Below are 27,290 nucleotides of genomic sequence, written 5' to 3'. Positions count from 1 at the left end.
GGGGTGCCTGGTTTGGGGGAGGGGGATGGAGCGAGTGGGGGACTGGGAACACCTGGCTTTGAGGATGGGAGGGACTTGGACAGGGGGGCTTGCAGGGCTTGGGCAGCTGGGGCTGGCAGGCGGGCAGCTGGCCCCAGCAATGCGGGGCTCAGTCAGCTTGGAGGGGCGGCTCTGGCAGCACAGGACTTGGACGGGCAGGTAGCTGGTGCCGGCAGCTCTGGCAGCTGGTATGGGGCTCAGGCAGTTGGCCAGCTGGGGCTGCACCAGGCACCCACAAGGGGCTGAGAAAAACTATTTGTGCTTATTTTTTAATTTCAAATAGCACTTTTATATCAAGTTTTTGTGTTTAGTTTAAATTACAAATTTAATTTTTTGCTAAAGGGGGGTGGAGGATGGTAAAGAAGAGGTGGGAGGGTGGGAGAGTTTTTCAAAAATCAAAAGTGGGGGGTGTGATGCTGAAAAGTTTGGGAATCACTGGTTTGGAATGTTGCCTATGACCAGTGTTGTTGCAGTGGCAAATTCTAGAATTATTTTGTGATGTAGCTAGTTTTTCATGGCATGTTTTTAAAATTTGATTAACTGTGAACCATAGAAACTGCTATATTACTTGAACATGAAAATATATAATTGAAATACAATAAAGTTTTTAAATAATATGAGTAACAATATGAATAATATTGTGGAATAAATGTTTGAGAATAATAAACAATATTTCTGTCATCCTACTGCAGGCAAAATTCTTCAGAAACAGGACCTTTTGAAGAAAAATAGAATCAGATTAAAACTGGTCAAACAGTACAAAAAAGATTTATGAATAGCCTTGCTAATCAAAGAACTAAATTAAATTTTCTGTAATTTGTGGCGCTCCGTGTGGTAAAATATTGTCATGAATTCTAATATGAATGAACATTCATATAAATTTTGTGCCAGAGGTGCATTACTCATTATTTGCTGAACTAATTTACACACGTTATCATCAATCAGGGAGCAAAAAACTATTTCATGTCACGAAAGTCGCAAACTATATGTCACAAATAGTGAATATGCAAACAACTTCGACATGTACAATTTGTTCTCATTATTCAGTGTATAGTCATGATGGGACCTCAAGAGGTCATCAAATCCTGTCCTCTGCATTCGTGGCAGGACCAGTGGTCATCCAGCTTGTTCTTAAATATCTCCAATGATGGAGATTTCACAACCTCTTTATGAAATTTATTGCAGTACTTAAGCACCCTGACAGGAAGTTTTTCCTAATGTCCAACCAAAACCTCCCACGCTACAATTTAAGCCCATTGCTTCTTGTCGTGTCAGCGGATGTTAAGGAGAATAACTTTTCTTCCTCCTTCTTTTAGATACCTAAAAGCTGGTATCTCTCCTCTCAGTCTTCTCTTTTCCAAACTAAATAAACCAAATTCTTTCAATCTTCCCTCAAGGTCATGTTCTTTAGAACTTTAATCATTTTTGTTCCTCTTTTCTGGACCTTCTCCAATCTGTCCACATCTTTCTGCAAAACGTGGTGCCCACAACTGGATACAATACTCCAGCTGTGGCTCAGTGGGGCCGACATGCACTGTGGGCCTGGGAGCAAGGTAGGAAGAGGTCCTGTGTCCCCACCCCACAAGGAGTGTTGCCAAGGGTGGAAGGGGTGGGGCTTATGGCAGGCAGCCCTGCCCCCACATGCTCCCTCAGAACCTTGTGTGGAGGGGTGGTACAGCAAAGGGGCAACTGCCCCCTCTGCGCCCCCTCCGTCAGTGCACCTGTAGATGCCTAATGACTACAGACAAGAATGGAAAAATTATTTCTTGTGTCTTGCTTACAAAACTCCTGTTAATGCATCCCAGAATGATGTTTGCTTTTGCTGCAACAACGTCACACTGCTGGCTCACATTTAGCTTGTGGTCCACTATGACCCCTGGATCCCTTTCTCCTACTCCTTCCCAGGCAGTCACTTCTAATTCTGTATGTGTAAAACTGATTGTTCCTTCCTAAGTGGAGCACTTTGCATTTGTCCTTACTGAATTTCACCCTAGTTAACTCAGACCTATTCTCCAGTTTATCCAGATCTTTTTGAATTATAATGCTATCCTCCCAAAGTACTTGTAAACCCTCGCAACTTGGTAACATCTGCAAACTTCACATGAAGACTAACCGAATTACTTGTGCATGATTTGCAAGAGGGAAAATTCATTACCTTCTTTAAGAGTAATTAGACTAGTTCTGCTTTAGATTAGATCAGTGATTCCCAATGTTTTCACTAGACTGGACCCTCAATCACCACCCGCAACCATTCATGGACCTCCCAATCACCCCCCCCAATACCATTTGTGGACCCCTATCAAAGCCAATTCTAGCTGCTATGTACACTTCATTAGATGAGAAAGGAAATCACAAAATAGATTTTCAGACTGTAATTAGTAATATTATTGGAAGATCCTTAATTTTAAAATAATAATTGATTGTAGCTTTGCAAATTATTTTAACCATTTTCTATTTGTTTTTATTTATCTTTTTTTTTCCATCGTCCGCAGATCCCAGGTTCGGAACCACTGGATTAGATAAGACCATTGCAGTTCACCACACAAATGTAGCACAGGACTGGAAGCTACTAGAAATGTTTTCAGCCACACATGAGCCTTAATCACTTTTCCTCTGATAACAGCATGAAGATAAAGAATTAATGTGTTGATCATTCACTGTTGTATAGTACCATTGGGCTTCTGATCTGATCTCCTCTTTTGATCTACCTCTTTGTCCCTTGACTCAGATCCTCTTAGTAAATATCTGACTCAACCCTCCTAATGCACAGCAGGCACTTTATCAACAGGGGCATAATCACCTCTGGAAGCCCTATTACAGTAATTTTTACAACACTGCTTGCAAGATGCTCTGCAGAGCTGCTCACAGAAATGTACAGACTAGAGCCAAAGATGTAAATAAATAATGTGATGTGAGGATATATATTTTACAAACATGCCACTGACGCTTTAGCAAGACTTCCTGCGCTGTTTGAATTGAGAATTAAGAAGCATATAAGTTAATAGCTAAATCTTTAATGACAGCCTAAGGAACGTGCGTATTTCAAACACAGGAAAGATTAAAGATGCTGTATGTGAAGCATCTGATAAATGTCCAGCTTAGGAACTTATATGGTCCCCCTTACTTAGGGTGACCACTTTGCCCTTATGGCAAGTAGGAGACACTGGCCTCCAGGGATGGGGGGCTGCTGTTCCATATCAGAGCTCCTCAGTGATGGGGGTGGTTGCCCCACAGTGAGGCACCAAGGATGGGGATGCTGCAGCCTCCTGATGAGGGGGGAGTGGAGGACAGGGCCTCCACAACCTCCCAGCAGAGGGGCGCCAAGGAATAAAGTGGCCATCCTGTGGCAGAGCTCACCAGCAGTGGGGGCTGCCTCTGTGGGAATGGGGCAGCTTCCCAGCAGAGGAGCTCCCTGGCAGTGGGGGCTGCTGCCGCAAGACACCAGGTGCCATGGAACAGGACCCCCACAACATACAGGACAATGAGCCCTTTCTCATCTAATGAAGTGTACATAGCAGCTAGAATTGGCTTTGATAGGGGTCCACAAATGGTTTTTGGGGGGTGATTGGGAGGTCCATGAATGGTTGCGGGTGGTGATTGAGGGTCCAGTCTAGTGAAAACATTGGGAATCACTGATCTAATCTAAAGCAGAACTAGTCTAACTACTCTTAAAGAAGGTCATGAATTTTCCCTCTTGCAAATCAATGACAAAAAGTCAGAAGGGGGGTGAGACAGCTTAAGTAACAGCCTAAAAAATGGGCTGGATGGTCCCCCTCCCCCTCCTGAAGTAGCTGAGCACGTCAGAATCTATAAAGTTGTTCTCTCAATACTGTTATTAGGTAAGAAAGTACCATTATCTGCATTTTACAAATGGGAGCTAGACATGGAGAGGCTATATTATATTTCGGGGCCACACACACACTTGCCCTCTGGTGTTAGTTCTGAATGATCCAGCCCACATTACCATAGCTTACGAAGCAGGAAAACTCCAGAGGAAAGAAAACTGATGGCAGGCAGGGCTCCATTAGTCAAACAGAAGACTGCTTTGCAGGGAGGCCTATGGGATGCTGCCTCACAGGTATAAATCAAGAGGGCACAACTGCTGTCAGAAATGGGGTGAGGCAAAGGGGGACTTCCTACATCTCCTTCAGCTCTGCTGAATAACATATGTTTTGTTATTTACTGCAGGCCAGTCCACTCTGCTCCACAATTAGGCTCCCAGCCTATCAACTGTAGCTGGGCTGTGAAAGCCAAATTTGGCCCTTAACCAATTCCAGAGCATGTTTTATACAGTCATAGAATCATAGAACACTAGGACTGGAAGGGACATTGAGAGGCCATCGAGTCCAGCCCCCTGCCCTCATGGCAGGACCAAGTACTATCTAAACCATCGTTGATAGACATCTATCTAACCTGTTCTTAAATATCTCCAGCGATGGGGATTCATCAACCTCTCTAGGCAATTTATTCCACTGTTTGACCACCCTGACAGTTGGGAACTTCTTCCTAATGTCCAACCTAACCCTCCCTTGCTGCAGTTTAAGCCCATTGTTTCTCGTTCGCTCCTCAGAGGCCAAGAAGAACAAGTTTTCTCCCTCCTCCTTATAACACTCTTTTAGATACCTGAAAACCGCTATCATGTCCCCCCTCAATCTTCTGTTTTCCAAACTAAACAAGCCCAATTCTTTCAGCCTTTCTTCATTGGTCATGTTCTCTAGACCTTTGATCCTTCTTGTTGCTCTTTTCTGGACCCTTTCCAATTTCTCCACATCTTTGTACAGTGTGTTTTCTACAGTCTAAAGGGAGTGCCCACAGCTAATTGTCATAGACTGATTTGGATGTGTCATTACAGTCTTGCGGCTGTTTAAGTTTCCGTAGCAGAAAGGAACTCTTCCACCAAGATAACGGCCGGTGCTATTTTCTGCATTTACCGCACAGCCCATTGCATAGGAAAGGCAATGCTAATGGGTTTTCAGTTGGAAGACAAAATCATTGAATACAACCTGGCCGCTTTCCTTTTGATGTCAGTGTGTAGTGCCAAAGCTCTCACAAAATAGGCATTAGCAGCAGCAGCAGCTAGAGTCCAGAGCCCTTTAAATAGCCACTGGAGTGCCACACTGGAGTGCTGGGCCACACACATCCAAGAGGCCCTGTTGCGCTCCAGGTAGTGCTGAGGGTCAGCTGCTCTTGGCCCCACTTCTTCTGGGAGTGCAGATCTGCCCCTCCTGCCCTGCCCAGGGGTCTGTGGAAGCTGTTGGCTTAGATGGGGCCAACAGAGCGGCTAGAATAGGTGGGACCACTCATACAGCAAAGACACCAGCTCTGCCATCTAACAAGAGTGAGGGGTGGTGGTGATCTGGGCTCCCCGCTTGTTGTGCAGAGCGATGCTCCCTTTGGCTTGGACCAGCCCCTTTCACTCCCAGGAACAGAGGCATGGGAGGGGGCTCCCGAGTCACAGTTGCCTGCAATCCTGTGCAAGTGAGGACACAGAGTGGCTAGGTGAGGCCCAAGGAGATGCCCAGCAACAGAGCTCGGTCCGGGCTTTCTTGTTGGTCCCTGGGGGCAGGAAGCCAAGCCAGGCCTCTGAGGGGCACAGCTGTCTTCCCCCTCCCTCATTGGCTCAACTGCCCTGGCCTCTGGATAGGGGGAAAACAGCCCAGAGCCATGGCCACAACTACCGCTTCTGCTCGTCTTCCCTAGCCACCTGCGACGGAGGGGATGGGCAGAGCCCTCTGCCAGTCTGGCCATCAGATAGCCTATAGCCCTTAGCCTTCAAGCCCATCCCCCTGGGCCCCTGCACGGGGATGCAGGAGGCTCATGACCGAGCCCTTTACAGGTTCCTCAGCTCCTAGCCCTCACTCCCCGTTGTTTGAGGGGTGTCGCAACCATGCTGGTCCCCGGCTAGGAGAGACGAGGTGGGGCTTGTACCTGTATTGGCTGGCAAGAGAGAGTGTTGGAGTGACACAGAGGAGGAGCTCTGCTGCAGCCGCAGGAAGCATCTCTCCCACTCGCAGAAGCTGGGCCAACACAAAATACATTTCCTCCCCCACCTCATCCTTCTGCCTCTCTCCCTGTGCCCATTTCCCCCAGGGGTCACGATGAACCTCGACACTGAGCCCCATTGGGCTTTTGGAACTCTAGCACCAGCACCCCATCCGGCTCCCTGGGGGACATGAGAAAAGAGCAATCCAATCACAAGCACACCTCTGTGGGGAAAAAAAATCTCCCTCCCACCATTCTTTGGCTAGAAGGTGAATGCCAAGTTTCAGCTTGGTTGCAATGTGGAGAACAACGCTGGCTGCTAATTGAAATCTGTTCTGTGGCTCTATTCGAATAACTCCCACGTGTGTTCCAGAGGCATTTCATTAGTGGGATGAGATTGTTAACTCTCACCCCCACCTTCTAGAAACCAGCCAGGAATTACTTTTTGCCCCTGCTTGGAGCTTTTCAAGTTTATCCCGTCAGTGTAAAATGAAATGCCATTTGTGTGCACTTTTCATTACTCCAGGGCAGTGTCTACACTAGCAAGTCCTTTGGAAAGAGTTTTGAAAGAAGGGGGCTCTTTCGAAAGGGCCTCCGGAGCGTCTACACACAAAATTGTTCTTTCGGAAGTAAATCGAAAGAACCCGGCGCTCCTTTCGAAATCGCTCTTCCTTTCCCCTTTCAGGAAGCCCGCCCCCTTTCCAAAGCTTCTTTTGAGAAAAAAACACATGAAGATGCTCCACAGGGCCCTTCTTTCAAAAGAACAGGCTGCATTTTCGATTCCTGGCCTGTTCTTTTGAAAGATCGGGGGGCTGTGTGGACGCTGTCTTTCAAATCAGCAGATCGCTCTTTTGATCCGCTTTGTTGCCTGCGGACCCGAGATTTCAGACGACGTTCTTTCGAAAGATCTCTGCAGTGCAGGGGGAGCCCCGCTGAGCTACCCCAGACAGTGCGCCCAGCCTCTCAAAACCACCCTGCAGAAACACCTCCCACCCCTTCCTGTCTGCGAGGCGGGCTGTTTTGGGGGTGTCTCCGGCTGCAAAGAGGGAACCTGATGAGGGCAAAGAAAGCGGCAGCCGAGCCCAGCGGGGTGACCTGGTGGGAATCTTTCCTTCGGCTCCTCTGGCTCCCTCGTTCCTTAGTTTCCAGTCCGGATTTGCCCCTGGATCGGGCCCCAGCTCGCAGCGGGGATCAGTAGCCTTTCCGGCCGCCTTTGCCCGGTCCTTCCGCACTCGGCCGAGGAAAGGTGCGGGACGGGCTAGACACGCCCCGGGGGTGGCTGGCTGAGCCGGGCCAATAAAAGCCGTGCTCCCCGCCCGTGCGGCTGCACAAGGCGGCGCGTCTCCCCTGGCTCAAGTCCCTGCTCGGTCCCCGCGCCCCCGCAGCAGGGCCGGGCGGGTCCCGGAGGCGGCGGAGCAGCTCCCCGGGGAGCCGCGCGGCAGACGCGATCGCGCCGAGCCCTGTGGCGCCCTGAAACTGACCCGGCGGCGGCGGGGCGGGGCGGATCTCATCTCAGCCGCCTGCAGGAGCCCGGCATGGAGCGCAGCCAGGGAGCCGCGTCCCCCGCGGAGCTCAGCGCCGCCCTCCCGCTCACCAAAGGGACGGCGATCTTCCTGGACGTGAGTACTGGCAGAGCGGGCCGGGGCGGGCAGGCGGAGAACGAGCGCCCCGGGAGCCCGTCTCTAGCGCAGCCCTTTAGCCCGGCGCTAGAAACCGCCTCCTGGGGGCGCCCCGCGGAGATCGCCCCTGCCCAGGGGGCACCGGTGGTACATCCCCTCAGAGATCGCCCCCAGCCGGCTGGGCACCAGCGGGTACAGCCCCGCGGTGATCGCCCTGTTACCCGTGGGTCAGGGACTTGGGACTTGCTCCTGCAGCACAGGGTCTGCCCTGGCTTTCCAGCCCTGCGCCCAGCCCTCTTCCCTTGAGATGAAAGCTGTGTGACTCCCTGTTATGCGCCAGTAGACTGGTACGGATAATTTAGTGGTTAAGGTACTGCCATATAAGCAAATGCAGTTTGTCATTATGGGTGGCTGGCTGGTGGCCTGTTGGAAGGTCTGTGTCCAGCAGGGTGGCCCTGGGCCAAAATCTTTGAGAACCACTGGCTTTGGCTGTGCCTGTACTCACTGGGAAGGTGGACAGCTGATACACTAGTTTAGGTACACCAGTCGCATACCTAAAATCAGCTTTTCAACCGTACCTGTCTTCATGGCGGAAGGTCCATGGGAGAGCTTCTGCCATTGACCTTCCTTAAGCCTCACAGCTCAGGAGGAGCTCAACATTGACCCCAGAACATGCCGTTTGGTGCATGTGTGAAATGGCACCCCTGAAGATGGTACCTGAGTGGCTGATCTTCCATGGTCAGGTAGTTGTAGCCTCATGGTTTGTGTCTTTGCAAAACAACGCAAGCAGTCCTGTGGCACCTTAGAGACTAACAATTTTATGTATTAGGGAATGAGATTTCATGGGACAGAGCCGCTTCTTCAGATTCTCAGTTCTACTCCAGAATCTGAAGCAGTGGGTCTTTCCCACCAAAGCTGATTACCTAATGCATAAAATTGCTAGTCCTGAAGGTCCTACAGGACTGCTTGCTTTGTTTTGCTTACAGAAAAGTCAGTCTGGGGTCTGGGACCTCATCAGCTTTTATTTTTCGGGCCCTAAATGATTTTTAAATGCTCAATATTTGTGTTAGAAAATATTTGTAAGGTTCCTTATGACATGCATAGCTACATAGTACCGACAAATTGTAAATCCCGTACGCATGGGAGGATGCTGTCGGGGAGAGTTACAGCCCTGTTAAATGAGCCAAAATACTTCAACTTTCTAAAATTTACAGTCTGCTGCTTGTATTTATCTTCTAATTAAGAATGGGTGATCCAGCCAGGTGCTGAGTATCTCCTGATAGGTAGTGGAGCTGCTCAGCTCCCTAAGGAGAGTGGAGGAGCTGAGGGCAGTTAGACGCTCACACAGTATACTAAATGCCACAGCAGCAAGCTAAACACCTTGGTTCCCACCACTGAAGGGGGCACTTGGCACCTCTGAAGACCAGACTTTTCAGGAGCTGCTCATCATCCTGCAGGATTGGGCCCAGCATTCTGGTCTTCATCCTGCAGAGTACTGAAGCGCCAATGTGCCTTGAAATCAGCAGGACTGTTGGCGTGCTAAAAGGCGAGGATCTGCTTACGCTCTAACAGAAGGCTCAGCACCAGCCTCAAGACTGAGCCCATACGTGATGTCTAGACAGGCTGTGCGGTGGAGCGTTCTTGACAAAGAACACAGCTCCTCCTCCTCTGGTTCGAGTCGAGGCAAAACTCACAGGGTTGAATCACTCTGTGCAAATGTGGTTTTGGTTTGACCAGCTTCTTAGAGCCACGCTCCTGCCTATTTCACAGTATAGAGCACAATACTATGCGTGAAACTTGTTCTAAGGGCCCTACATCTAGAAACCCCTCTAAACTTGCCATGTTAAAATCCCATCAGCTTTCCCAACAATTTTACCGAGCTTGCAGCAAAAACTACTGCTACTGTTACTAACAGCCAAGCTGTCATGTAGCCTCTTACATGCTAACCGTTTTATGTCTTAGGGAATGAGTTTTTGTGGGTAAGACCCACTCCAACAGATTTGGAGCAGGAATAACAATCCTGGGTTTATATAATGTGTGGGGTGGGGGACAGTGGGAGGAAGTGAAGAAGAAAAGAAAAGCGGAGTAGGAGGGGAGTCACCTGTCATTGATGGGACCTGTGGAAGAAGTAAATTAAGTGGGATGGCTGCCATTCCTGCAAATACCAAAGGTGGGGAAGTGCCCCTGTAAGGCATAAGATAATTGAGATCTCTAAGGCCTAATTTAAAAGTGTCAAATTTAGAAATGAAATCCAATTCTGACGTCTCCCTCTGTAATCCTGTGGTAAAAGCCGTTGGTAGTTGAATGGCATCCACGAAAGCTCATTGCCCAACAAATAAAACTGTTAGTCTTTTAGGTGCTGTGGGACAGCTTGTTTTTTGTGACGCTACAGACTAACACAGACACGCCGCTAAGACTGCTGCTGTTTATGATTTTTATGTATTCCTTCTGTAATCATTTAAGAAAGGCTTACTCTTTAGTGCATTTTAACATATGTATACATATTTATGGCCCATAGACATAATACAAATGCTGTCCCTGGATATCACTTTGATCCTACAGGATTTATTCTTCCCTCGTTGCGTGTGTGTATAACTCTCCTTAAAGCAAAGGGAGTTCTGCACATGTGTGACAAAGAGGTGGAAGCTCCAGTTTGCAAGAAAAAAAGGGCTAAGAGTATGAGCGGCACCTACAGCTAAGGGTAACAGCACCCTAAACAGGGGGGTAGCCTCCCAAGTGGGCTCAGAGACCCACCAGCAGCCCCCAAAAGGGCACCCGAGTGCCTCCTGTCCTCTAAATGGAGTGGGGCATGTAAGCTGGATCCTAAGCTATACAATGCTATGCACTAGACAAGCATGACTGCTTCACAGTGAACATTACCTGTGTTTTGTTCCTAACTATTCACAATACAGCACAGGGCTGCCTTTGATACCAATATCTGGCCACAAGCTCCCTGGCAGAAACACATCAGTGTTTGGTTGCCATGAATAGATCTCTGAACTCTCCCTGTAGCTAGGGATCTGCAAGTCACACACAAGTAATGGTGTATGCAGCCCAGGCTCGTGTTCCTGTGTGTTGATGCTATGACAGGCTGGGCTCTAATTGCCCTGTTCCGCCACTCTCCTTAGGGAATGGAGTGGCTCCAGTAGCTATCGGGAGATATCCATTCTTATTTAGCTGTCTATTGCCAAATGTTCTCCCCAGTGTTTTCCATCCACGTGCAGAATACATTTTATGTGCACCAAGGCACGTGCATCTGTGCACCACCAATAGAAATATGCTGTGGGCAGGTTGGTAGTCCACTGAGTGGCAGCTAGACCTCGGCTGGGGAGCCACCAAAGCATTGAGCTTACAGGGAACACTGCAGTGCTGCCTGTTGGAAATGTCCCGGTAATGACCCCTTGCACCTCCAAACAGCAAAGTTAGTGGCTTCTTTGCACAGTACTCGAATGAGGACAGTAAGTAAATGATTGCTGGGGTCTGATGTTCCTGTGTTGCACAAGGCTCCCAGGTAATGCTCAGACACTTTAGGGATTCCTTATGTTTCACACTCGGTAAACTTATTCTGGTACAGATTTCCCTGGGACTGCTTGGGCACTAGTGCTCTGAAGGAGCCCAGTTCAGTGCTAAGCACCTGCCGTCTACGGTGTCCATACTGCAATGCAATGCTGTTTGAAATATAACCACTGGCACATTGCACGAGTGGCGAGTGACCAGGGTGTCCGATTTGTGAATGACATTATTGCTCAGGGCGCAAACACATCGTATGATGGCTTGGGTCACTTGGTCTGTGCTGGATACATCCCACTTACTTTCTCATTATTCAGCTCATTAGCCAGTTTCCAAGAGTAGGCAATTCAATCTGTGCATCTTTTCTTCAAGGAGCAGGATTTCTGCACTTGCCACCATGGATTTGCTTTCCTTTCAGGACTACATGCTATTTACTTTTAATGAGCTAGAATCATAGCCCAGCCCTAGCAATTAGCTCTGAATTTCAAAATATCTCATGTAACCCAGAGCTCTCTCTTTCCCTGTCTCCTCCCTGCTCCTCCTGCCCCCGTTTTGGCATTAAAAAAGGAATCAAAACAGCCACACGCTCTCTTGCTGTCTCTACAGCTGATATTAACTAATGGCTCCTCATTCCAGTACCATTCCAGTACATTCTTACAGACATCAGTTACTGGTGCTCCAACAAGGAGGCGGGTAAAATGGAGAAACATTCTGATGTTTGCTGAATGTGAAAATAGAAGAACAAGCACTGAGTGCCAAATGGGGAAAAGAAGCATATCAGCTGGGACCCTGCTGCTGTAATTTAGCCATTAAAAGAATATTACAGCGTGTAAAACTGTTCTGACAAGGCTCCAGATGGTCCTTTGTCCTCCTGTGTTTTTGCTTTTTCGGTCGTACTTCTCAAGCTTAGGATCGCAGACTTGAGCAATTAGGTGTTAGCATTTCTAGTGTGTTTCCAGAGAACTGCTGGAAAAAAACAAGAGGGAGAGAAAGAAAAGAAAAAAACCAAACCAACAGACTGAGCAGTCCAAGGATGTTACTGAAAGCTGAATTGCAAAGCTGCCTTTACTTAAACTTATGAGCTAGTTATTAGTCCATTGTTCAGAACAGACAGAATCAAGACTTTCCACATCCCAAAATTCAGATCTGAGTTTCTGATGGGAATGCCGGATGTGAATCAGTGTCTTGTTTATTATTTAAAGCTTTGCTCCCGAGTCAGGCAAAGCCCTGAAAGTGGGTTAGAATGCTCGCATTTCAGGGGTGCTTGGATCTTGGGGTTTCCATTAGTCTGATCTTGAACAAAGACCATGAAGCAATGCTCTTATTTAAACTGATCCTAGCTGGCTTCACAGCTGTTGTGTTCTGCTCAGGCAACTGACAGCAATTCCAGGCCACAGAGCAGAACAGTCGAAGGGCCCCCTTGCGTGCACAAGCTGCGGCCACACAGACCGGGACCACCTGACATTTGGGTGGTGCTGCACTTGTGCTGTTGATGAGCCCAGTGAGCTGCTATGTGAGAGGGAGGTTGGACAAAGTGGGGGCTCCGGATGGCGTCTGGGGCAGAAGGATGGGGGACAGGAGGGGGTGAGGGCTTTGTGATGGAGTTTAAGTGTGGGAGAGAGTATGGGCTGTGCAGGGGAGTTTGTATCTTTGGTGTGGGCTCTAGGCTAGGGCAGGAGGGTGGGTGTAGTGGGGTGCGCGGTGCAGGCTCTGGGGCGGAGGTTGGGCATGGGAGGGGTGTGCGGTGCAGGCTCTGGGGCAGAGTTTTGGCAGTCTCTGGGCTGGGATCAGAGGTTAGGGTGTGGGAGTGGGTGAGGGGGGCAGTCCTTACCTTGGGCAGCTCCAGAAGTGACTGCAACAGTGGGGGGAGGCAGAAGGGTCTTTGTCCATAGACACTGTCCCAGCAGCTCCCAGTCGTTGCAGTTGCTAGCCATTGGTGCAGGGAAGAACACACTAGGCAGGTGTGGAGAAGGTCACAAACATGACTATATTCCATACCAGGTGTTCACATGCCTTCTTTTCTTTCTTTAAGATGGCGTGGAGCTGGAAGAATCCACCTGCTTATCTTCCATCTCACTTCCAAAATCAGGCTTTGCATGAAGAGTCTAACATTTCACCCAAATCATTTAGGCAGCTTTTGGGACATGCGCTGTTTGCAGTGCAGGGTAAACACAAGCCTCTAGCATCTATAGATAAGAATTTGGATCTTAGTAAAATTCATGATACAAAACAGTTATACTTGACACATTTCAAGTTTGCATCACTTCTCACCCAAGAAGAAGCTAGGGAAGCAGCTTCCTTTTGAAATGTATTTTTCTGTATTTCATTCCTGTCAGGTCAGGAAGGAGAAGCTTAAATTAGACTAGTCTCCCCACTTCAGTCCATCAGAACACAGCTGGCAACAGCATCTTCCTCCTCCATTTTCCTGATCTTGATTTTCCTATTCTTGGAGCTTTACACCACACCTACTGTTTGCATACAGGGACAGGGTTTGGGTTGGGTTGGTCTGCCCAGGTGTTGGCTGCCTCCCATGGGAGGGCAAAGTTTTTACTTGAGCACCCCTTCTGGGTGCCCAAGTGTGACTTCCCTTCTGTCCTGCTGTGATCTTGTCCCTCTGAGGTTCTTTCTCCATTTCATCCACTGCCAGTTTTTGAAAGCAATCTGTAAACTTGCTCCACATTTCTGATCTTGCTGCCCCCCTAAACTCCACTCTGATCCTGTTGCTCCATAGAAGGTTCTCTGTGGACTGCTTCCTTTGGCTTCTTTGCCCAGTCTTAGCCCTTTGTCCTTTATTCAGTCTTATGTTTGCAGCAGCCTCCCAGCTCGCATTCCTGAAGCACCCTGTTATGTTCTGTACCATGTATGGACTGGGCTACATACAGAACCCCAGATATAGTCATGCTACAAGTTCATTCAGTAGCTCTGAGTTGTCTTCCCATCAGGCATTGTTTTTGACTGTATCTAGTCACTGCTATTGGTAATAGTATATAGTTTAGAAGAGCAACGTATGGATCTTCCTGTTGTAAGACTTTCTTGGCCTGCTGAAGAGCTCTCGGACTCCTCATTCACTTGAGAGTACCGAGTAATATGATCAAAATCATGGTTTGTTCAGAATGACTTAAATTCTGCTACAGTGAAATGTGATCCCTTGTCCATCGCTGGTTTTTCTGGAATACCAAGTGAGCAAAAGCGTGCTTCGGTTTCTTGAAAACACTAACACATTGTCTTTCAAGTTCACTGTTTCCGCGGGCCAGGAAAAACAGTCCATGACAACCAGGTAACGACGTCTTCTGAATTTGCATAAACCTTCATCAAGTCTCTTCCAAGGTGTCTCTGGCAGGTGTCTGTACACCGTACGATCTAGCATTGTCTCTTGTTTATTTGTACAGATGCTCCTTTCAAAGTCAGTATAATCAAATCCTTCATTGAGCTCTTCCTCCTTTATCTCTAGGCCCATCGTGGGTGCCACACTGCAGCTGAGAAGGTTGTTGGTCTTTGATCACATGCACTCTGAATGCATAGCTTTGTCTCTGTTAGCTGTTTTGATGGTGAAATGGCCCATGCAGCTCTGACTGCCTCCAGGGGCAATCAGAGCTATGTTATGTGACTCAGGCTATGTGTACACTAGTCATAGCAATTGACGGCTGATGCACAATTTTAGCTATCCCAATTACATAGCTGAAATCAACTTTTCAGCTGTTGACTTCCATGGCTGTCTTCATAAAAGAAGGTCGACAGGAGTGCTCCTCCTGTCGACCTTCCTTAATCCTCATGGTTCACAAGGAGTTAAGGGGTCGATGTTGACCCCAGAAAGTGCCGTTTTGCCTTGGAAGATTGACCCCGGGTGGGTCAATCTTCTGTAGTAATGTAGATGGAGCCTCAGTCTCTGAAGGGGTTGAAACTGACTACAAGCCCTTTCTGAGATGACTGTGATATCAGCTCCTGCATCAATGGTAAAGGCAGAAGGCCTGCCACATTAAATTTCACTCTTCCGGCAGGCTCTGTGTCATCACAAGTGATTGTAGCCCAGAAGCAATGACTCTTGCTTGGCTGTAATATGAGTTCACTTCCTGACTGCTTTGGTGCAGCAAAGAGCTGCGACTTGTCCATAAGCCCATGTATTACCCAGCATGCCTCTGGCTGGGCGTGCATCATCTCTTTTACTGCCCCTTTGTGCACACAGGCTGGAATTTATCCCTCTTCACCTGGGAGTTCTCTCTCCTTGCCTCAGGGCTGTTATGATTTCACACTCAAATGTCTGCTCACAGCTTATAGGCTAGGTTCTGGTGTTTCAAATTGCTCCTGATTTCTATTGTTTAACTGCTTCTGACTGTTTTGCTGTCTGTATAACTGTGGCTAGGGTTAAATCTCTTCCATTGTAGATACTGTGAAAGATTTTTTTTCTGTTACCCCAAGAACCAGCTTGTCTATTTTCATGTTTCCCATTCGCCTAAATCACAATTTGTATCTAATACATGCAGAGCTCTTATATAATGTTCAAAATTTTCCCCAATTCTTTAATTATGTGGTGAAAACATGCTCTTTCATAAACCACATTTCTCTGAGGTGTAAGTATTGATCACACATGGCTTTCATCATCACAGACTCTTTCATAGTCATCTTTGGAGCAGTATTCAGTAAATTGAAATGATTGAAAGATATGCTCTGCCTTCCTTCCCATAACATACAGGTGATACATGTACACAGGGCTTTTTTTGTGCCAGTACAGGATGGAATGCCTTACCAGCACCTCTGCAGCCCAAAATGGGATCCCTAGCTGGGTGGCAGGTGGACCCTGCCAGCCCCTGTGGCTGAGACCTGGAGCTCTGCTGGCAGCTCCAGCCCTGTGGACCCAGCCAGGCTGGGGGAACTGCAATAGCCATGGGGCTAGCAGCCAGCAGGTGCGCGAAGCCCTACAGACAGCCCCAGCAGAGTGAACCCTTGCGGGGCTTGCAGAGGGAGAGGGGGCAAGGAGTTGGCTGCATACCTGCTTCTCCCTTTTTTAAAACAGGAAAAAAAATCATTGCCTGTACATCTCCAGTTTCCTAGTGCAGCTTGGTTGCAATGCAAAATTTTGCATTGCAATCATTTCCAGTCTTTTCATTTATGAAGGTTTCTTGAAATACAAGTTCTCTCAGGCACCAGTGAATGGCATGTTCATAAGATGTTGCTGTCTGTATTCTCTGCAGCCTTTGCTGTTTTCCTTCTGTTTCTGTTCTTACTCACCATGCCATGTACTTCTGTGCAAGATAGGGAATGGCTACAGAGCTTGCGTGTATATATACCAGATGTGTTTATATTTGATCCTTTAATGCTGTGCCAGGCATGTCTGATCTTAGTTTAAATGAGATTTTATGCAGAGCTGCCCACATAGCCTTTCTCTGTTCCTTTAACTCACTAACAACCCATAGCTCCTGCATTGATTGACTGTTTGCACCTCCTTTGTACCTGTTAGGGCTGGTCAACACAGAAACTTACACCAAAATAATTACATTTGTTTTTAATTCACACCTCTAGTAATTTTGATGCCAATCTGCCTGCTTTTTAGTTTACTGGTACTGAATCAAGTTAAACTGGCATGGGGTGCGTGTGTTTTGAAATTAGTGTTCACATATAGACTTGCACTCAAATCACAAATTAAAACCAACTGAATTATTTCAGTGCAACTTTGCTTGTGGAGGAGATTATAACCCCTTCAGAGCAGAGATTTTATTTTCCTGTTCCAGTTAGACCTTTTAATTGCTGACGGGTGCAGTATATAACTACAGTGTTATATGTATGTATAACCCAGCACTTGTCAGCAGTAGTATATATGTAAAAAGAGAAACAATAACGATGGTCTTGGTTTTACAAGTGCACAACACAGGAGTTAAAGATCAGTGATAGAGAGGCACAAAAGCAAACTTGTGGCTTCTCTTGCTACAGCACTGCAAAAATACAATGGCAGAATAAAAAAGTGAATATTTGTTGTTTAAAATCTGCAATGTCCTACAGCATGCACAGAAAATGATTCCTTTCTCTCTCTTTGTTTAGATATTGAGAAGAGCAGACAAAAATGGTAAGCAAGTCACTTCTGACTTTTTTTTTTCCTCTTCAGAAAAATCTCCCAAACCCAAACCTGTATTTCAATGCTTGATGACCCATGCTGCACTGAACACTTGAAAAGGAAAACTGTCTTTCATTCGCGCAGCTGTTGTCACTCCACTTATCACACACGTGATGTTTGATGCGTATGATTTTCTGTCCTGATCTTACGACTGGATCTATTTGGGCTGACCCTTGTGCTTGCAGTGGAGTCCCACTGCAGTTGACAGAACTATGCACAGGTGCAATGGTCCATCCACACAGGTCTTATTGCAGGCCTTGGAGTGTAGCAAGCTACCTACAGGTGGTAAAACTGATTGCGAGTTTGAATGTCAACTGATGTTATAAACTAATTACCGAGTGTTCATTTAAATGCAGCCAGCAAAACTTTAAGAACGGTCTGCATGTGGGGACGTATCCTAACTCTGGCTATGTGCACACAGAATCTAATGAGCCAAAACTTGCTTTCTCAGATTATCAGTGATGTCAATAATTCTGTTTAAATGAAGACTGCAACACTTGGCTCAGTGAATTAAAACCAAAATTTGCCATGCATCCAAAGGCTAAAATCAGCCTCAACATTTGACTAGCATCTTTGTTCATTGCATTTATATGTATTATTAGTAACTGAGTTTTACAAATTCTATTTAAATATTACTAATAGCTCCATTTCTACTATTTCAAAAATAGTTAAATCTGTTTCCTTAAGACAAATTTGCTTTCCACCCACATTTTTAAGATATCTGTCCAGTGTGTTCCAAAGGCAGAATAAATGCCCTGAATGTAATTTGGGTATATAAATGTAATATAAAACCCTCCAGGTACATTTGTATGGGTTGATGATTTCCCATTATGTAAAATACCATAAGTTTAAAATGAAATACTAGAAGCACTGACACACCCTTGCAGTCCCACTGCCTTATGAGGACAAATCGCAAGGGAAATGAGAGGCTTGTAAAGACAAATGTCAGTCTTTACAGGATCAGGCTCTTGTTTTAACCCAAGTTTAACTCCTTGTTCCATTACACAATTCCAAATCCTAAGACTGAAAGGGATCTCAAGAGGTCATCTAATCGAGTTCCCAGCTTTCAGTTGCTTTTAGTATCTCTGGGCTATCTGTAAAATGAGACCAATTGCACTTCCCTATTTCATGGGGGTGTTGTGAAGATAAATACATGTGGTAATGGGGACCATGCAAGTACTTAAAATAGATGGAAACAAACCTTGGTATCTGTGTATCTTGGAAGGCTTGGGCAGAAGAAGCTGCTCTTAAACACTATAGTCCTGTACAACAATGTATCCTTTTTCATTCTGTACGCATCATTCTAATGGAGATTTAAGGAAGACGGGCAACATGATGAAAACATCTGGGGCTAAATACAATATTCCCTCTAATTTATCCCACCCCTGTGTGGAATGAATTTTATGTGCACCAATGTAGAGGTGACGTGAGACACTGCACCTTTTTATTGGTGCACATAACAAAATTAACGTTGTGGGAGTGGGTTCAAGGAGCTCTGAATATGGGAGAGGGGGCTCTGGGCTGGGGCAGAGGGTTGGGGTGCAGGAGTACAAGAGCTAAGTTGGGGTGCAGGTCCTAGGTCAGGGCTGGGGTTGAGGGGCTCAAGGCTGAGACAGAAGGTTGGGGTGCAAGGGCTCTGTCTGGAGGTACAGGCTCTAGGTTAGGGCTGGGGGAATGAGAGGTTTGGGATGCAGGAGAGGGGCTCCAGGTTTACAAAGGGGCTCAGCTTCAGGGGTTGGGCTCCTGGTGGCCTGGGGCTCAATAGTCCCTGCACAGGTTAGGGGGAACGCAAACCATAACCATCTGCTGTAAGCTGCAGAGCTCCACTGTCAGTGGGGCTGTGACCATTTACACCAGCTGAGGATCTCTCCCTTGCACCTTTAGAACCCTTCCTCCTCTCAACCCCAAGGCAGAGTGGCACCAGCTGGCTCGGACAGCCAAGGCCCACTACTGCCAGTGCCAGAGTAGTGTTGCCCACAAATGCATTCTCTACAGTTAATGGAAACAGGAGGAAGTAATCCCCAGTCAGTGACAAACATGACTAACAACAAGAAGTCCTGTGGCACCTTATAGACTAACAGATATTTTGGAGCATAAGCTTTTATGGGCAAAGACCCACTTTGCCCATGAAAGCTTATGCTCCAAAATATGTTAGCCTATAAGGTGCCACAGGACTACTTGTTGTTCTCAAAGATACAGACTAACATGGGCTACCTCTCTGATACTTGCACTATGGTGAATTAATCAGGTTTCAAGGGCATGTCACCCTAAAGGCAGTTTGTCTTTGAAATTTACCAAGGTGGACATATCATAGAAACCCTTAATCTCACAGGAGCAAGGAGAAATTCCTGGGGAAGCACATCCTGATTCTAAGGTGATAATTCAGCCACTTTAGTTGTAATAACTTGACTAAACAAATCCTGAAACTGAAATTGCACTTGTGTCAATGTTTGCTCAAGCCTGAATGCCAACAAGTCTAACATACTTCTTCCTTAATGAAATAAGCATTCATGCCGCTGTGAGGGTAAGCCTGCATTTGAGCTGCGTAGTGTGAGTCCCTGCTTGCATAAGCTCCCTGGAGTTAATGCTGTTTGAGCTAGCATGCTAAAAACAGCCGTGTAGCCAGGGCTGCCTGGGCAGCTAGCCGATGCTGCGCTCCAACTATGTACCTGCCTGGGCCGCCACCTTTATATTCAGCCAGCACTGCTACCTATGGTGCCCAGACACACACAGCTATTTTTAGTATGCCAGCTCAAGCAGAGCTAGCACCGGTACAACTACAGGAGTCGGGACTCACATCGCCAGCTCAAATGTAGTTGTTCTGCAAGTGATCAGATATGTTTCTAAGTCTTGGCCACGAGATAATCTGTTTAAGGAAATGTCAGATATTAGAATGCTAACCACATATCTAGCATGTTTAATTTGCTGTCAGCAAATGTTTCAAAATATTTTTAGTGAATTGGATGCTTTGCATTGTAAACAGCATTTGCTCAGCATGGAAGGAAGCCAAATACTGAGCTACTGTTACATACATTTTTAAAACAAACATGACGTGCTAATGTAAGGTCTCGCACCTATTTTACAGTAGTGTTCTTTTGGAATCATAGCAATATTTTATATGATCTTGCAGTCGGAAATTAAAATATCAGACCTGTCTCTTGGAACTAAATCTCTCTCTCTATCTCTGTTAGACATTGAGCAACATTATTAGTTGCTGCTTGACTTATAAGTAGGAAAACTAATTTAGCTATTTAAAATGCAAATGTTCGGACTTGGAATGGATTGCCCTCAAAATACTGTAAATGAAAGGTCAATGTTTATACCAAAGAGATGCTACATTTCCCATCTGACTTGAGAGTGGACTGTTCCAAGAATTCATCTAGGATATTTAATGAACTAGACATCACTCATGACTACTTCTGGGACCTGGCATGTCACTAAAGGATAGGGCTTACTGTGTCCTGAATTAGTTTGTTGAGAAGCAAAAAGGCACAAGGAGCATCTGTCTTCCCTTCTCCCTCTCTAGCCAAGTAGCTGGACAGGATTTCTCTTTACCAGTCAGGAGAATAGGAGATGGAACACTCAGGCAGTGCACTGGTCCCTGTCCCATGTCCAACAGACAGGAGCAATAGCTTGCCCTGTTGCTGTCTATATCGTGTAGTCAGTCAAATGACTGAGCCTGGAATATGTGCTGATAATGATCGAAATAAGTTTGGCAGCACATTGTGTTCTACCTTACCACCACCAGCAGCCCTAAGACAGATTTCCAAACTGAAGAAAGTGTAGTTTTTTACCATAGAACGGCAGTATGTACTCAAACTAGATAATGACTCAATAGATTCTGAAGTAGCTTAACTTCTTAATATAAACTAATGTAATCTATAATTCATTCTAATCTTGGATGATATGGAATACCCAAAAGGAGAATAATCAGACAATGCATGACTTCTTCAAAAATGAAATGAGAGATCAAAGAACATGGAAATCTTGCTGTTTAATAAGAACATAATTATCACCACTGACAAATGCTTCAGTGACTATTCATGTGTCTTTGAATTATAAACTGCATCATCAAATAGTTATATTCCTATGAGAAGAAGATGGATTTCCTCATTATTTTCTAACCTTTCCACATTTCTTTTGCTAACATGGCCAAGTTGGATAGACCTCTATATACATCACACATACATATCACTCTGTAATTTTGAACTATTTTGTTGATGTGGTCCAGTTCTCACCAATTAGCCATATTGTCAGCAAGATGAGGTTATTAGGTATTTTTGTAGTTCAGTTTCATACTGAAATGAGCTGATAACTTTTATGATGAGTTCTATAAACACAAACCAGGGGTTAGCGATACTTCATTTTAATATCTGGCAACCTCACACATTCCTGATTTTCTTATTCAGATGGGGCACAACATGTTAGGTAAGAAATGCCAGTGATTTACTGGTAAGGGCTGCGTCTACATTAGACTCTTACTGCAAAGTCACGGGCTACTTCAAAGTAACCTGCAGAGCATCTACACATGCTTTCCCTTACTTCGAAGTTAACTAGTAAGGGAGACTCACTTTGAAGTCACTACTCCATTCCAGAGAATGGAGTAGTGTCCTACTTCAAAGTAGGGTGGGTGTAGACATTCTGCACTCGCTATTTTGAAGTAAGGGGTCCACCATGGCAGCACCACCCCCCAGAGCACAGACAGTCGGGGTAGCCCAAGCAGGGCTCTGTGGTCCCTACCAGCCACCTGACAGGAACCAGCTCCCCGGCAAGCCCAGGCAGGAAGCTGAGAGCATGCCACAAGCAGGGGCGGCACAAGCTCCCACGGACTGTCCCTGCTTGACGCCCCAACCAGCATCCACGCCCCCGGCCAGCATGGCAGCACGACAGGACCCCCCCTACACCCCTAGGGGCCCCGGACGATGAGTCCGAGGGTTCACAGTGCCCAGGCCAGGGACATGCCAGGAAGGGAGCTTCCTGGTCCAAGGGGTAGCTGAAGGACCTCCTCACTCTATGGGGGGAGGAGCAGGTCCTCTGGCAAACCAGCGCCCGGCAGCAAAATGCTGAGGCCTGCAAGAGGCTGGCCAGTGGCCTTGCTGTCCGAGGCCACCCTGGCTGCAGCAGTAGGAGCGTCTGGATAAAAGTAAAGGAACTGAGGCAGGCCTACTGCAAAGCCCATGATGCTGCCAGATAGTCAGGGGCATGGCCTGCCTACTGCCCCCACCAGAGGGAACTGCACAAGCTCCTGGGTCCAAGGGAGGTGGCCGCCCTGGAGTACCTAGTGGATGTCATTACCCCCTCCCCCACAGACTCCGACAAGCAGGCAGGCCCCATTGGCACCACTAGCCCCCATGCGGGGACCGGCTCACTGAGACCGAGAGCAATGACGAGGGCTCCAGTGACGGACCCTCGTCATCACCCTCCCCTCTGGGACACCCAGCCATGCCTCATTCAGCCTCCCCTCACCTGAGCCCCTGGAGGTTGCAAATGGTAGGTACAGGGTGATTGGGATGCCACAAAACATGGGGATGTTCCCCCCACCCGCCCCGAACAACCCTGCAGCCCACACGCCAAGGGAAGGGGGGCACTGAACACAGCCCGACCTTCGCCAGGTGGGAACCCCTTGGCACCCAGGATCCCATGGGGCCCACGGGCCACTAGACAGCAGGGGAATGGGTGGGGAGTAGGGGGATGACAGAGCAGGGGGCCTGCGGTGTGGAGTGTGGCTGGGAGGGTCAGGGCAGGCCCTGGCCAAAGACCTCACACAAAGCATCCCAGGCCCTGACCCCATCCCTCTGGACCTGGTGGCATCGGACAGCAGGTGGCTGCTCATACCCAGCCCCCAGGTCTGTGGCCAGCCCTGGATGCAGGCCTCCCATCCGCCCTCCACAAGACTGTGGAGGGCACAGCAGGCAGCAACCACCATGGGGAAGTTTGGGAGGCTGACATCCAGCTTTGTGAGGAGGCTGCAAAACCTCCCCTTCAGTCTCCCAAACACCTGCTCGATGGTGCCCCTGGTGTGGTTCAGGCAACCGTTGAAGGTGTCCTGGGCCAGAGTGGTGTGTCTAGTATAGGGCCACATGAGCCATGCATGCAGTGGGTATGCGGCATCAGCCACGATGCAGGGGGGCATTGTGACGTCCCCAAGTGGGAGCTCCCACATGCCCTCCTGCATCCAGCATCCCAGCCACAAATTTCTGGCCTGGCCACCCCATGCGCATATCCAGGAAGTGGCCCCTCATGTCCACCAGGGCCTGGAGTACCACCAAGTGGTACCCCTTCCTGGTAATGTAGGTACCCCCGTCCCCATGGTCTGGGACCCAGATTGCCATATGCATCCCGTCCAGTGTTCCAAAACAATTCAGGAACCCCAGTGTCAAGAACCCAGCATACAATCTGCCCTGCTGTCTGCAGTGTGGCAGCCTTGAGCACATGGAGGGTGGGGTGTTGGAAAGGGCCCTTTAGGGGTCGGCTTTCTGCGAGCACGGAAGTGGTGTTGGCCATGCAACCCCTGCCTGCATCATATCCTGGCTCCTTACTTCAAAGTAGGGGTGGTTGCTGTGTAGATGCTTCACTTCAAAGTAGAGGAACCTGCAGGAGGGGCAGCAGGGCCCTGGGCAGGGCCTGGAGGATGGCGCCTGTGTGAGTGACCTGGCCGTGCTGCTCGAAGTAGAGGGCCCCTACTTTGAAGTAAGGGAGGCCTGCATTTGTGCTGAGCTGTTCTACTTCAAAGTTGCTTACTGCAAAGTTGTACTTCGAAGTAAACAACTTTGAAGTTATTCTGTAGCGTAGACGTAGCCATGGAGGAGGTGCACAGCTTGTTGGAAATCTTCTGTCAGATGCCATTCATTGAAAGCTAAACGTTGATTATGAAGAAAGTTAATTCTGAAGAAAAAATTTTAAAAAGTCATTCATATGGTCAAAATAGTCTGTTTAAACCCTTTTGGGAAAGGAATGTTTTGGCTTTTTGTTTCAAAGATACTTTATTTTATATTTTTGCATTTTCCATTATATCAGTTTTTAAACTCTAAAACAAACTGAAACTTTCAATCAATCTGCAATATATTCAGAATTTCATTTCAGCAAATTTCAATTCTTTCCTGTTCCCAAAGGGAATTTTTTATTTTTTAACATATAGATTCCCCATGAAACAAAAAATTTGTCATCTGACACCTCCTCGCCTTTCACCCCAACTCGATGGGGAGGCAAGGCTGTACTGGATGGGGACCACCAAAATGTTAACTTGCCCCATCCCTACCTGCAAAATAATTCTCCCTCTTCCCACCACCAACCATGCATGTCACGTATTGTGGTTGCATGAATCCTTCCGCTTGCCTTCCGACATGGTGTGAGGGACATGAGGCTGAACCATGGAACCAGGATCATGTACCAGCAAGTGGTCAGTATGCCACAGTCATGTGGACTCTATACCATTTACTGATCACCAGGCCCACCAACGGAGGGAGTGGGGGAAAAGGGGACAGTTGTCCCAGGGCCCAGCCTTTCAAAGGTAGTAGTATTTCCAGTTTGCTTTGAAGTGCTGCTCTGCCACTCTACTTGGCTCTGGCACAGGGGAGCAGCACCAAGGGCTGACTGCCCTAGGCCAGCCCCTTCCATTCTTTGCTCTGCCCCTTCTGGTACACTGAGCCAGGGCCCCTTCCCACCTTGCCACTGGCCTATGGCATACAGGGGATCAGATCTCATAATCATAATGTCCCTATAGGCCTTCAATTCCATGTATATACTGAAAAGGCTTGAGGCCCAAATAAACCCAGTGGAAACCATTCATTGCCCCTGCTGTTGGTCATGTGCTGAGGACTTGATGCTCTTTGCTACCAGCAGAGCAGCAATTTGAGAAATATTGCAGTTTGTAAAAACAGCCAGTGAGGAATGTGGCTTATCTCTGAATAGGGCAAGAATGAAACACATCACAATTATGGTTAGGCCCCAGAGGAAGTAGGTTAATTCAATTATTTGGGATCGTATAGCTCTAATAAAGGAGAGGATTACATACGTAAAGTCACAGGACTCTGGTCGTCGGCAGGTGAACTCAAATCTGCAATTTTAGGAGCTAAAGCCTTGTGCCTCTGCCAAATGCCCTAAAAGCTAATTTCCTGTTAACTGAGGCTGTAGAGCAGCTTCACTCTCCCTTCTCAGTGGTCTCAGGGCCTTTGGGTTACACACACAAATTGGAAAAAGAAGGGGAGTGGAGCTGTCAGTCATGGCCTTTCTGGGATTCCTTCCAAAATTTTTTGCAATTGGCTTATCCACAGCATCTCATCCCCTTCAAGGAGAGCACTTCATCCAGTTCTCTGGGGTCCAAACTCAATTCAGCTCCAGCTCATGAGTCAAGTTCTTTTTATTAGGCATGAACCAGATCTGTGCCCATGCTGGCCAGGCCCAGAGTGATGGCATAATTCCAAAGCATGTCATACAATACCAGCTACTAGTATTTGTGCCTCTTGAATTTAATTGGTTTGGACATCACATGATCGTGTAAGGGCCAATTGCTTTGTACATTAGGTCTTCACCTTATCTACATTTCAAGGGTATCAGTTCAGGATATCTCAAATAGCCCCAAAACATTATCTCCAGCAGACAGTCACACTCTGTTAGTTACAGGTCACCCTTGCACTCCAATCAGGCTATAGACAATTTTATTCACACCCAGCAAGATGTATACCTATGGGCCTATTTTACAGAAGTTTAGAAAAACAGGTCATCTCAAAATGTGAGCAGGCTTGATTGGTGAAAAGCTTAATTTTGTCCATAATGACTTTTGGATGTGACTCGTGGATCCTCAATTTAAACTATAAAGGGCGCGATCCATAGTCTATGCAGACTGAAGGGTGCCTACTACCTATCAGGAGGAAAAATTGAAGCTTTTGAGCTGTGGTTCTGGCGAAGATTGTTGCATATCTCCTGAACAGAAAAGACAGTGGAAGGTTTATATTAGAAATAGGTTTGAGGAGAAACCAATCCAGCTGTCAGAAAGCAACAGGCGCAAATTTACCTGTTTTGGCCACATCAGGAGGAGAGATGGAAGTAAACTCAAGAAAGGTATAATGGAAGGAATTGCAGCTGGTCATCATAATAGGGGGCAATCAGTAAATATAGAGATATATGATATGCAGCACATCACTGGGAGGTCAGCTGCAGAGTGCTCATAGCTTGCAGAGAATCACATAGGATTCCAAAAATCCTTCTACAATAAAGAAATGGATTTTACTTACAGCATTAAAATCTATTCCACAGATAAACTATGGTTATAGTAGGGGACTGTGTGCCAACTATACAACTGTGGCTTGACCATTAATTGTGATGTCTGCATGCATCTTGTGTTTGTTAATTGTGTCAACATACGTGCATTTCACTCTTGCTTCATTTAGAGATAAACCATATTCCCCACAGGTTGTTTTTACAAGCTGCAACAATTCATGAATTGCTGCTTTGGTATTGTGTGATCTTGGTTCTACTTAAGCTTGTGAAGTGAGCTCATATCTATCCAAAACCACAGTTTGTATTAAAGCACAGTGCATTTGCCAAGCTGGTTAAGGATCTTTATTTTTTTTATTTGTAATGCCTTGAACACACTTGACCAAAGTGTATTATTCTGTCACACCTTGAAATTAATTACTTGACATCTTCCCTGCACTCTTCATCAATATTTTTTCAGCTGATGTGCTGTTTGAAATTCTTCACACTTCACATTCGTCTTTTATTTCCTTGCATCCTAGCCAGCCTCCCTGCTCATCACACACTGGCTACGTCTACACGTGCAGCCAACATCGAAATAGGCTATTTCGATGAATAACGTCTACACGTCCTCCAGGGCCGGCAACGTCGATGTTCAACTTCGACGTTGCTCAGCCCAACATCGAAATAGGCACAGCGAGGGAACGTCTACACTTCAAAGTAGCACACATCGAAATAGGGATGCCAGGCACAGCTGCAGACAGGGTCACAGGGCGGACTCAACAGCAAGCCGCTCCCTTAAAGGGCCCCTCCCAGACACAGTTGCACTAAACAACACA

The sequence above is a fragment of the Carettochelys insculpta genome, chromosome 2, assembly GCF_033958435.1.
Source record: "Carettochelys insculpta isolate YL-2023 chromosome 2, ASM3395843v1, whole genome shotgun sequence".
NCBI classification, from domain to species: domain Eukaryota; kingdom Metazoa; phylum Chordata; order Testudines; family Carettochelyidae; genus Carettochelys; species Carettochelys insculpta.
This window is presented reverse-complemented; position numbering follows the sequence as displayed.